The 12,581-nt window shown below is 47.1% G+C and overlaps 1 protein-coding gene across 3 annotated transcripts in view; it reads left to right on the forward strand.

Moving 5' to 3' along the window:
• Window positions 1–1,668: 1,668 nt before the first annotated feature.
• KBTBD2 (kelch repeat and BTB domain containing 2) overlaps window positions 1,669–12,581 on the forward strand; it is a 214,918-nt gene continuing 204,005 nt past the window's right edge. Inside the window, exon 1 of one of the 3 annotated variants that reach the window (XM_085607504.1) lies at window positions 1,669–2,006. The gene's annotated coding sequence lies outside the window, so the exon portion shown is untranslated. The remainder of the gene's footprint in view (window positions 2,007–12,581) is intronic. The other 2 variants (XM_085607506.1, XM_085607505.1) reach the window with 2 other exon arrangements.

Below are 12,581 nucleotides of genomic sequence, written 5' to 3' on the forward strand. Positions count from 1 at the left end.
GGCACTGCTGACTATAAATGTTTTCATCTTTTAAATGCCCTAAAGTTATACCGATGCAAACCACAAAAGTACGTAGATCACACTAGCTATGCCGTGGTACTTATTTTCTCGTCTAACTTCCATTTCCAAACTATGCAAGGTAATATTTTATGACACCTGTTGTAAGACAATATCTGTGGCTCTTCGTAGTCTGGCAGCGCTGAAAACTCTGAAATACAATTTTTAAAAGTGCTAAGTTGAAGCAGGCTAGTTTAAGTTTATCGATTATGGGAACGAAGTCGAACGTTGGGCATCCAATTGACTCTATGTGAGTGATAATCTAGGCACAGGTGTTGGAGTGAGGAGCTCGCCTAGAATGGAAAATAACTGAAAGACTGCCAATCGAATCTAACTTCCGAGGCTCCAAATAAGGAAGTTATAATTTAAGCTATAGAACAATGCAAGCTAAGGACGTGTTCGAATACTTGGCTCACAATTACATTTTTTTCACTTTCTCTAGAATTAAAAATTGCCCGAACTAGGCACAATTTGAGAGCAAGCCGCATCACCCAAGCACGGTCAGTCTCGGTGTGCTCCGGTCACAGTGAGGCAGCGACAACCTGAGCCGATTAATCCTTCGCAACTGACCGTGGTTTCATATATACGTGGTTGACCGACCAACCAACGTGAAAACGGATGAGCGCGGCGTGATTGGCAGATGTGCTCTTACTGGTGATTCCGATGTTCCTAATACCGCTTTAAGACACTCGCCTACGCGCCATTCATAAAAACGTTTACACTTCCTTCACGGAAGATCTTGGAAAGTAGCCAATTTGATGTAAATCGAACTCGAAAGTACACTGGCTATTGAAATAAAAAACGGACCTTGTAACGGAAGTCGCTTTTAAGGCTAGTTTTGGATGCATTTACAATAAAGGTCGCTTTAGGTCAATATGAACATAATCAGAACCAGATATGTGTTTTAAAAGAAATAAAGGTCACACCTCTTCAGATTGTTTTCACGAGCGCTTGTTTGTACAGTAAATGCTAATCTTTGCACACATTGTTTAAACCAGGCTTCGCTGTTACACAAACATGCCAATCGTAGAAATGTATATTCTTCATGCCGGAACTTGCGGGTTACTGTTAGTGGACACACCACAGAACATAACAGTTACAACCACATTTTCAAGATGGTCACTTATTTTTGCCCAGTGCACGGGACTTCCCTGGGTTCCCTTTCGATCACAGGCAGCGTCTTTCATTTTGGCAGCGGTGAGCGGATTTCTTCAAGCAGACCAGATTGATGTCTTCACCAGCTATGGTCACCTTAGGGCCAGTCAGTTTTATGTGACCTGTAAGCAGCGATCAACCGATATGCGCGTCCAGAGACATTTTGCCTGACTTTATGATGGCCACCACCAAACAGAAACCACATAAGCCCAGCAGGCAAGGTTACTACTAAAACACGTATGTATAAGCACATAACGAAGAGTATCCCACCCCTTTCCTCCTATTTACAAACGTCATCCCTGACAAGTATAATTTTTTTGAATAACGAAAATAAACATTACCGTCTAGCCTCTGTGAATAATTTATGGGACGAGAACGCAAGCATATTAAGCGCCGACAAATATGACAACACGTAAAAAGGTACGGGAGGTGGGGCGTGTCTCAGTTGTGTACTACGCCCTTCGCGGAGAGACCAACGCGAGGGGCAGGCACCCGTGACAAAGGTGCTGAGAAAGGTGGCGGGTTTAAGGTTCCCACGCTGCGCTCGTGCGTTTACACACAGTGCGGGGAGGGGCCGGAAGAAGGAGGGAACGCGGCGGCTGTCACAGAAGGGAAGCGAAGGCCTCTGCGCCAGAGGAAGAAGGGGGAACTTGCGCGCGCACAGAGCGTGAGTCACTTCCCTCCGTCGCCTAACCATTGATTCCTCCTCCCCCAGCCCCTTCAACCTCCGGGCTCAGCAACGATACACGGAGTAACGACGCCTCGGACCGGCAGCATCAGCGCCCTAGCGCGCGGTGAGTTGTTTCGCTAAGCGCGTCTTTGCGCCTCTTTAGGGAGACCGACTTCCAGGCACATACTCTCCCATCAGTTCCTTGAGGGGGTTGTGGCGGGGGGATATGTTTGTTGACCACGCTGGAGTGCAGTCTTCTTTATACAGTTAATCTTGTATTATTTATATTTCTGCCCGTTTGAAGGCCCGTATTCCTGGTATATACTGCTTATTCAATGACTCCAGGGGGCTCCACCCGCAACCCCTTTAGGAGGAGCTTAGAGCGTGGGCGTTCAGTGTGACTTCTGTTTGTTTGAAATGCGAGAGAGTGGTCAGTCTTTTGAGGAAAGCAATGGGGTGGAGGGTTGCGTACACGGTACGTAGTCGGGAAGTCAACAGTGTTTTAGTGGAAAACGGAGCCTTTATTTCTTCTCCCTTCAGGGAAGTGGGAGGATGGGCCGTACTGCCCCGGCCTCAGCAGTTTAGTGTGGGCCGTTTTCCACATCCTTAAAGTTGCTCACAGATGTAGCGCCGAAAGGCGGACCAGTTTTCCACATTACTCTACTAGTGAGGAAGCGCCAAACTCGACTCATCAGATTATATAGTCTTTAGGTCTTGTTATTTGGTACACTGTGCCTTCAGATAATATTAATTAGGCACCATTCTCCGTTGTAGTTAATCTGACAACCGATCTGCATAGCTTTATTTTATTTGTATTATCGATAAAACTAGAACAAATATATTGTGTAGATAAGTTAACCATTTTCTGTCTCAGTCTTCTAAAGTGAGATATTTTTGATTACTAGTAGAACATGCGATAGAATGGTGAGACTTCAGTGGCCAATAATCTGGCTCAGAAATAGGCCAATAACTGGAATTCATGCCATGCTTTCTAAATATATGAATCGTGATGGATAGTGGTCTCCTGGCGATCCATAGTCTGATCATCGCTGTTTTTCTGTTGCTCTTTATCCGTTATGATGGCATTCATTTTTACTGCTACCCAGTTAATGTTCTTTAACTGTGGGGTGGTGGCGACAGAGCTGTTTCAGTAATGTACAAATTATGTTGCTGACCTTGGAGCCAGTCTTTAACCGCATCTGTTGCCCCCTAACCTTCATATACGTTGAGTGGTGGCCAACTAACGTTTTTCACTATTTGGTCATTGTACTGCATCATTGACAAATTGAGATTACTGATTAAGTGTGAGGGTAATTTTGCATCAGCTACACGGGGCTATGGCGCAGCACTCAGGCCTTTGTAAATGACTAGCAAGAACATGAGCATCATTTATCAGGATGGGCAGAGCCTCTTCATAATCTGATGATAAACCGTTTAATCTGTCAGTTTGGGTACATCTTTTGAATGATAGTGAATTATTATGTTTAAGTGCTTTGCTGTTGCTAGTTAGATTATGTTTACTTTGTTAATGTAGTTACTATAGATTGTGCCATACTTCCTGAATGCTGGAGCCTGCATCAAAAGTTGGTTCCTGCATTTGTCTGTGTGCCGTTTATGAATTGTTGTGTGTGGCATTTCAGAGACCTGTGCATCAGTTGTTGGGCTGTAAATGTGCTGTTTTTTTTCCAAGGACGACCTCTTGGCATTCGTTTAAGAAAGGCTCTGAATGTGTTTAAATATTTTTTTACATTTAAGTAATTTGCATGGTTACTGAAACTTGTTTGGGCATGAGGTAAGGGAGAGGAATTATGCCCGGGAAAGTTAATAGAGGAGGTTAAAAGGTTGATGTGAGATCCTTTATGGGTCTATCAGAATTTTATTTGAAGTTCATAAACATTTTTGCCAGTAAAGCTCATGGCTGAGACAGTTAAGGAACAGACATACAATTGAGTAGAATTTTAAACTTCAGGAACGTTTTTGTTTGCCATCGTCCACAGGAACACTCTTCAGTCTCGACCAACACCACCCTCCGCACCGCCGAACATCTGCACTTCCAGTTCTACACCGACCCCAACACCGCCCTCAACACCACCCTCAGAGGAACCCTCATCTACAGACCCCCCGGACCCCGACCACAGGTCAGTGACTCCATCGCCGACTTCGTCAGCACACACGCCCTCGCCTCCACGGACTACATCCTCCTCGGGGACCCTAACTTCCACCTCGAACACCACCACCACCAACTCCACCACTCTGATCAACAACCTAGCCAACCTCGGACTCAGACAACTCGTCACAACACCCACCCACTCCGCTGGCCACACGCTTGAACCCATCTTCTCTGCAAACCCCCACGTCTCCTTCAACCACACCACCGAACTCCACTGGACCGACCATCGCTGCATCCACTTCACCTTCCGGAAACCCACTATGCACCACCGCACCCAACAGATGCCTCGCCGCTGCTGGAGAAAAGTCACCGAAGACTAGCTAACCACCATCCTTGCCCAGAGCCCACCCACCGACCCTGACACCGCCGTCCGCAACCTCAGACAGTGGATCGACGACTGCGCCAACACCCTTGCCCCATTCAAGAAACCCTCCAACAGTCACACCAGCAAGAAAGCCAGCTGGTTCACTGAAGGCCTCCAAGCAAACCTGCCGAAACCTGGAGAAGAACTGGCTCTGTGAGCGAACACCGGACAGCTACGCAGCCCACAAGAACGCCACCCGCAGACACCATCACCTCTTCAGATCTCCCAAAAGGGCCTCCTTCAAAGACCGCCTAGACAAAAACGCACACAACAGCAAAGAGCTCTTCAAAATCGTGAAGGAACTCTCCAACACCAACGACATTCCACCCTCGCAAGACCTGTGTGACTCACTGGCCACCTTCTTTTATCGCAAGATCGCAGACATCCACAATAGCTTCAACGGCATGACCTCCCTGACAACCACGGAGACCTCCGCCCCCATGACCGCCATCTGCACCAACCGCCTGCTCTCCTGGACCAACATCAACGACGACACCATCAAGATCATGAACACCATCCACTCCGGATCTCCGTCAGACCCATGCCCACACCACATCTTCAACAAAGCCAGCACCACCATCGCACCCCATCTCCGAAAAACCATCAACATTTCCTTCGAGACAGCAACCTTCCCAGAGAGCTGGAAGCACGCCGAGATCAACGCCTTACTCAAGAAACCCAAGGCGGACCCAAGGACCTCAAGAACCTCCAGCCCATCTCCCTGCTCCCGTTCCCTGTGAAGGTCATCGAGAAGACCGTCAACAAACAACTGACCCGCTACCTCGAGGAGAACAGCATCCTGGACCTGTCTCAGTCCGGGTTCCGCAGCAACCACAGCACCGAAACTACCCTCATCGCCACCACCGATGGCATCCGGACCCTGCTAGACAACGGAGAAACCGCATCCTCCTGGACCTGTCAGCCGCCTTCAACACGGTCTGCCACCACACACTACGAACACGCCTCCACGACGCCGGGATCCAAGAGAAGGCTCTGGACTGGAGCACCTCCTTCCTCTCTGGCAGAACACAGAGCGTCCCCCCCCCCCCCCCCTCCCCTTCCGCTCCGAAGCCACCGAGATCTGCAGCGTACCCCTGGGCTCATCCCAACGCTGTTTATCATCTACATGGCTCCGCTCGCCCACGTTGCCTGACTGCATGACCTCAACATCATCTCCTACGCTGATGACATCCAGCCGATCCTCTCCCTCACCAAGGACCCCCACACTGCCAAAACCAACCTCCACGAAGGAATGAAGGCCGTCACCGAATGGATGAGGAACAGCTGACAGAAGGTGAACTTGGACAAGACGGAGGTCCTCCTCCTCGGATCCACCCCTTTGGCCTGGGATGACTCCTGGTGGCTGACCACACTGGGAACTGCTCCAACACCCACCGACCACGCACGCACCCTAGGGGTCATCCTCGACTCCACCCTCTCCATGACTAAGCAGGTCAACGCCGTCTCTTCCTCCTGCTTCAACACCCTGCGCATGCTCCGGAAGATCTACAAATGGATCCCCACCGAAACGAGAAGAACGGTCACCCAGGCCCTCGTCAGCAGAAGGCTGGACGACGGAAACGCCCTCTACGCAGGAGCCTCAGCCAAACTCCTGAAACCGCTTCAACGCATCCAGAATGCCTCTGCACACCTGATCCTCGACCTCCCTCGCCGCAGCCACATCACACCCCACCTGAGACCTGCACTGGCTCCCCGTCAACAAGTGGATAACCTTCAAGCTCCTCACCCATGCACACAAGGCACTCCACAAAACCGGACCAGCGTACCTCAACTGATGACTCCGCTTCTACACCCCCACCCGCCAGCTCCGCTCTGCCGACCTCACCTCAGTCCCCCGCATCCGAAGAGCGACCTCCGGCGGCAGATCGTTCTCCCACCTCGCCGCCAAGACCTGTAACACCCTCACCATCCACCTACGGCAGACCCAAGACCTGCTGACCTTCAGAAGACTCCTCAAGACCTGGCTTTTCGAGCAGTAGCAGCACTCCGCACCTCCCAGCGCCTTGAGACCCTCACGGGTAAGTAGTGCACTTTACAAATTATATGATTAATTGATTTTGTTGCAGTTGTAGAGGACCTTCACTAAGCCACCCCACTTATGGATGTGGCCTTCATACCATGAGTGTAATAACCACTGAAACCAAGAGGGTGGGTTAGGGTGCTGCGTTGTCACACGTTGAACAAGATGAAAAGAAGCCACAGTTGTCTTTGACTCCGATGCTTTTTCACCCACTGAAGAACGCTACTCTGAAAGTAAAATGTTGGTATGTATATGGGGAATGGAAAATTACAAGCATATGCTTGGGGTTCAGAATCGATCATAAACCACTTACCAAGATCTTAACTACTAGTGGCATGTTGAAGGCTTCCCCTCACATGGCCAGAATGTAGATGATACTGATTTTAACTACACACTGTAATGTATTTCAGTAATTAAGAAGAGGGTCACTGATTTCTTAAGCAGAGCATCTATATCTTTGAGTAAATGTGCCCCAAATGATATGGGGAGGAATGCACCATAGCCAGTGTGGAAATGCACGAGACTGACAGAATTTCAAAAGAAGAGTGTATTGAAATTTACTGTGAGGGTGATACCTGAATGGAAGTAAGGAAGAGTATGGAAATATATTAAGGGTGTGGTAAGTCATCTCAGTGAAGAGGTCATGGGCTATTACGATGTCAGAAGTTAATTAAGTGTTGGGTCTGAATTTTCGTTGAGAGGTGGTAGAGAAGTACCCCTGTCAAGTTTAAGAGATAAGGTTTTACAACATCATGGAGGATAAAGGATTAAAGACGACCAATCTTGGTGGCCTGGTATGAATTATTGCTTTGAAAGGTCAGTTTGTGACCATTTTGAGGGTTGTGATGCTGATAAATCCCAAGTTACTCCAACCTCTATTAAACGTCACAGCATGTTATATTTGCCTTGGCGAGCTTTGGGGGTTGGCGTTTTAGGACCTACTCTTGATATTTGTATGAGTATCCAAGTATGTAATTATGCTATTTGATTTTTGTTTCGAAAGTGGCATTTGCATTGTGGCTGATTTGGTGTAAAAGTACCTCAAACAGTACAACCAACAGGCGCTGCCCTGTAACATCACGCGAGACAAGGTGCATGTTATGTTTTATGTCTACTTGGTTAGTTTTTTTTTTTTTTTTGTTTTTGTTTTTGTTTTTGGCTTTTGTATATGACAAAAATCTCAATCAAATCTTATTGAAATTTAAAAAAAGTTCCTATGTGAACTTTCCCAAAGTGAAGGGTTACTCAAGACATTCTGGGGATGTAATTGGGTAGCAAGATGCCAATCAAGTTGAAGAGGTGCATCAGAGTTGACTGAAAGATGAAGTGTCTGGTTGGGGTTCCGATATTAGCAAACCTGTCCCAAATTATGGGTTCTTTGACAGTCGAGGCGCGCATGACTCGTGGGTGGAGGGGTCGTACGGGGGTTCGTGCAGGGAGAAGATTTAAAAAAACAAAAACCAAACTTACCTTACCGGGTTCAGCGTTTTCCCGCTCTCCTGCCTCCAACATGAACAGGAATCAGGCAGCCTCCCTCCCCTAAACCAATCAAAACGCTGCAATGGCAGCATTGTGAATGGTGGAAACAGTGTGGAGCCGGGCGCCTACGGGGAGGCCATTTTCTCTATGTAGGCTGCATGAAGCCTACATAGAGAAAATGCAGAGTGCTCATGACTGGTTTGGTTGGCCCCAGAGGGCCGACCCAACAGTCAGGGCCCACAGCATTGGACAAGCCACTCCTCAACGACCCGCTGGCCCCAGTCAGGCATACCCGTCTGCTTTCTTGCAGCGCTAGAAGCAGAAACATAAAATGGTATTAAAATACCATTTTGTGTTTCTGCTTCACACACTGCGAGAAGGCAGTGGGGCGACACTCCTCTGCCCTAATGGAGGAGCTGCCCCTGTTTTTTGGAAGTTAGGTACTGAGGACAGATGGGATCGAGCAATCACTGACAGCCCAGTCTGAGCACATGGAGGCAAGTATTACTAAGAATGTACTATTAAATACGGATGTGTGAAATTAATTCCTAAAAAATTGGAAGAGTGCATTGTAGGGTAATGCATAATCCTTATGTAGGACTCGTGCTTTTCCCGCCCTTCTCTCACTCACAGCGGTGTTTGCTTTTATTTAATGTTCACCACGGTTCATGTATCTCCCCTTAGTTCTTTATATGTAGTATTTAAGTTTGTATGTTTTTTTCCTTATAGTATTGTGGAATGTGTAGTGTCTGCTGTTGGCTACTTCTGTAGGGTGTTATACTATTGTGTTGAAGTAAGGTTCTGTCTTGGGTAGCAGTTGCTTTCAAGCCCTGGCATACAGCTGCTTCTGGGGATTGATCGAATTAACTATATATTATACTTCTCCATCTAACTCAGTTTGTCAGGTACAGTTATGTGCCAGCGTTTATATACTTTCTATACAGGGTAGTGCCCATAAATGACATGGACTAACAGTTATATTTCTCCTTGTGCCGCCCCACCTCCCCCAAAAAATATTGTGCATTATGATTTGCCAAATTTGCAGCCTCAAAAGGTATATTTGTGGTATAAAAAAGCAGAATTTGCGATATTTTAGCAACACTCTAAATGTGCCTGTCACAGAAATACAATGGCCCTATTTAGAGTCCGCAAATCAGCACTATAGTGCTGAGAAGAGGGGTGTATTATACCAAAGAGTTCAGATTTCATTTTCAAAGCTGCACACTCTCTGGCACTGTCCTGCCATCTTGCTTCCCAGTCTTAAAGAGCTGAAGGCAAATGCTCACAGTAAGGTTAGCCAATGCCTGAAGTGGACTGTCCCATGCTGTATGTAGTGAGTGGAAGAAAATGTGTATGATGCAACAACAGTTCAGTGGATTCAGAGAACTGGTTGGGATCCCCTTTAAATATCTTTTACTTAAATTTTTAGTAATTAAAAAAGGTCTTGGCTATCTTGGGCCTTAAATGATAGTTTTTAGGTCTGATGTTAGTCAAGACCTTTTGATCTTACTAAAAGTATATGCGTGACATATTTATGGAAGTTTTAATGCCCGCGCTCTTCAATTGGTCTGTTGTCATGCACATTCCCACCCCCTCACACATTACAGCTTATTTAATGTGGCAGTGAGTTAGACCATTTCAGCCATTGGCTAAGTTCAGTGTGTGCTTTTTCACAAAGAGCGCATCCGCCCTCAAAGTAGTTCCTTTCAGTGCCAGGGCTATCAGAATGGGTTTTGGTTAATATCTCTGTATCAGGTTAGAGACATCGAGCTGCAGATTCCTTAACTTTTGATTCCTCCCCAGCCTTCAGACTGAATCCGGAAATTTTTCATCAGTCCCTCTGTCCACCGGGAGACGACTCCTTTTGACTCTGTGATGTCGACTCCGGTTGTGACGTCAGTGGAGTCATATAAGTTCTCTCCGGCGCACGGACGTCAGTTTCTTCTTTTCCGCACTGTACTGCACTGCACTGCACTGCAGATCCAGAAAAGCGGTTCCTCGGTATGTATTTTCTGGCCAATTTCGACAGTTTTTTTCAGTGTTAACAGTGTGCCTTTCTGCAATGTCATTGTCATAAAGCCCTGTGGGTCCTGTTCTCGACAAATGTTGGTTACGGATCCACATACCGGTTTGTGGTGTTTGGGAGAACACCACAACTCCAAGGATTTGCCAGAGGCTAAAACCGAAGGCGTTCAAGGAACACCATATGAAGTTGATGGCGGCACGTCTGTTGCGGTCCTCAGAGACTTTGCGGTCTCTGTCGTCTTGTCATGTGCAGGTCAGTTCGCAAGGCCGTTCTAGGAGCTGAAGTCATCCTCCAGGACGTTGTACTTCAGAAACGTTCAAGGGTAAGTGCAGACGTTTGAAGTCGCAGCACCCCCTGACTTCACTGCATGGAAATTCAGTCTCCCACAGCTCCTCCCACTCAGCGGTGAGGAGGCCGTTTGCAACTCCACCTTGCCTCTCCCCGTCTTTCCGGGATCAGAGGCGGAGATGGCCCGGATGAAAGAGTATTATAACTCTCTACGTCTCACCTTTGGGGACCCACCTTCCACTAAGGCATCCATGGGCCTCAAGGAGGTGGGGGGAGCCACGCCAGTGGGTTCGTCCTCAGTGTTGGTTGAGCCATTGAAGCCTTTGGGTCAGCATCGGCCTACTCAGCTGCTGCAATGCCGTATCACAGCCCTTCGGGGGACTTTACCTTCGGCGTCCATGATCGATCAGCTGACATAGACATTGACTTCGGCTGTGCCTGTCAGTCTGTTTTCCACCAGTCGATGTTGAATCGCTACCTCCTCTGTGTTGGGTGCGGAGTTGGTAGAGCAAAGTTTTGGAAATTTGCCATTTTTCCTCAAGGTGAGACTTCTGGGAGTCGCCTTGTGGCAGGTGATGCAAAGGAGTCACTGCTGAGTCAAGCGCCTTGTTCACCGATGTGTTTAGGAGAGTAGCTGCAGTTTTCGACTTGTTGTTGTCTATATTGGAGAATTCCACCTACCCTTTGATTGATGTCCTTTATCAAGGACAGTCTGGGGAAGAGCCTGTTCTTCCATACAGTGAGACCCTGTTTGACATATCGTTGGATACTTGGGCCAAGCCTGACACAGGGTCTCAGTGAACAATGCTATATCTAGCAGGCATCTGCCTGCTCCAGGAGATCCAGTTTGTCTCCTCAGACCACTCGTAGCCTGGTAGTGCAGCCAGCTACAGCCTCTCAAAATATGGATTACTCACCTAAGACTCCATTAAAGAGGGACTCCAGGAGTCAAAATGCATGTGTTAAAAACACCTTTACTTCTGCTAGTTCTGCTTTAAGGTCTACCAACACATCTTGTGTTTTAGGACATTTTCCCCACTCTGTGAGATACTTTGCAGACTATGTTGCCATCACTTCCGGATAACATCCGTCCTGATTTTGAAAACTTGATTAGAGATGGGCAACAGGCAGCTAAGCTAATAATCTGGTGTGGCACGGATACTACTGATTCGGTAGGCCGGGCTATGGTACCTTTTGGCGTTTTGGCCTTGTGCATGGTTAAGAAATTAAGGTTTTTCAGAGGCTGTGCAGGCAACTTTAGTCGCTATGCCCTTTGACTTCGACCATCTTCTTAGAGCTCATGCCGATTCAGCATTGAGACCTTACCATAACAGAAGTTATACAGAGTCTTAGGTACTTTTTCTGTTATGTTCTTTAATTTTGAGTCAGTACTTCAGTGCTCAAAGAGCTTAACTTTTTAGGACATTGACGGGTCCTTCTTTTGATTACACCTGATTCGTGTTTCTGCGTGCAGATGTTATTGTTTCACTGCGGTCTGTAACAGTTTAAGTGGTATAAGGATATATGGGGTATATTCTTCCTCATTTTCCTTTTTTCTCTCATAGTTAGCTTCATGCTCAGTTGGCCATTTCCAGGTGATGAGCCTTCCAGTTAGGAAGTTTACCTTTTCACTTACTTTCAAAGCAGTTTGGTATGCAGGTATGCATTACTGTTGATTTGCAGTATTTCTTATAGAGACACATTTCTTATGCCAAATGTGAGACCTTGTATACAGAGTGTATACTTGTTTTTTTGAGAATACTTCATTTCCTCTTCAGGGCAATTTTGGTCTCTGGTTACTTCAACGCAGTCCTTTTTGCTACTTTAGCGGTGTCGGGAATCAGATTAATATCTCCAGCAAACAGAACCCGTTCCCCAGGAGCGAAGAAAATATCTCTCCCCTCTCAAAAGATACCGTCTCCTCAGAGCCACTTTTAAAAAACACACTAGAGGAAGACGCCGATCTTAAAAAAGTGAAGAGACCCATAAGCATACAGGGCAGCGGATCCAACCCCTCAACCGGGCTGATTCGGGACAGGAAAACAGGAGGGCATCTAGACATAAAAAGAAGAACAAAACAGAAGATTACTCGTGTATATGATGTTTACCACCTCTACATTACTATTCTCCAGATAACCACTAGCAGTAGGTTGTGTACTATCCCACTCCTTACCTTACACGGACAGGAAGGAAGGTTCTTTGTATGCTCTTTGAGGGAGGTCAAATACCTTCCCCATATGGACAAAAGACAACGAGAACTGCTTTCACACAGTATGGACCAACGGGCAAAGTCTTGTAGAGCGCGAAAGCCTGTGTTAGCAGGTAGTGTCC

Source organism: Triturus cristatus, chromosome 5_2 (genome assembly GCF_964204655.1).
Source record: "Triturus cristatus chromosome 5_2, aTriCri1.1, whole genome shotgun sequence".
Lineage (NCBI taxonomy): Eukaryota > Metazoa > Chordata > Amphibia > Caudata > Salamandridae > Triturus > Triturus cristatus.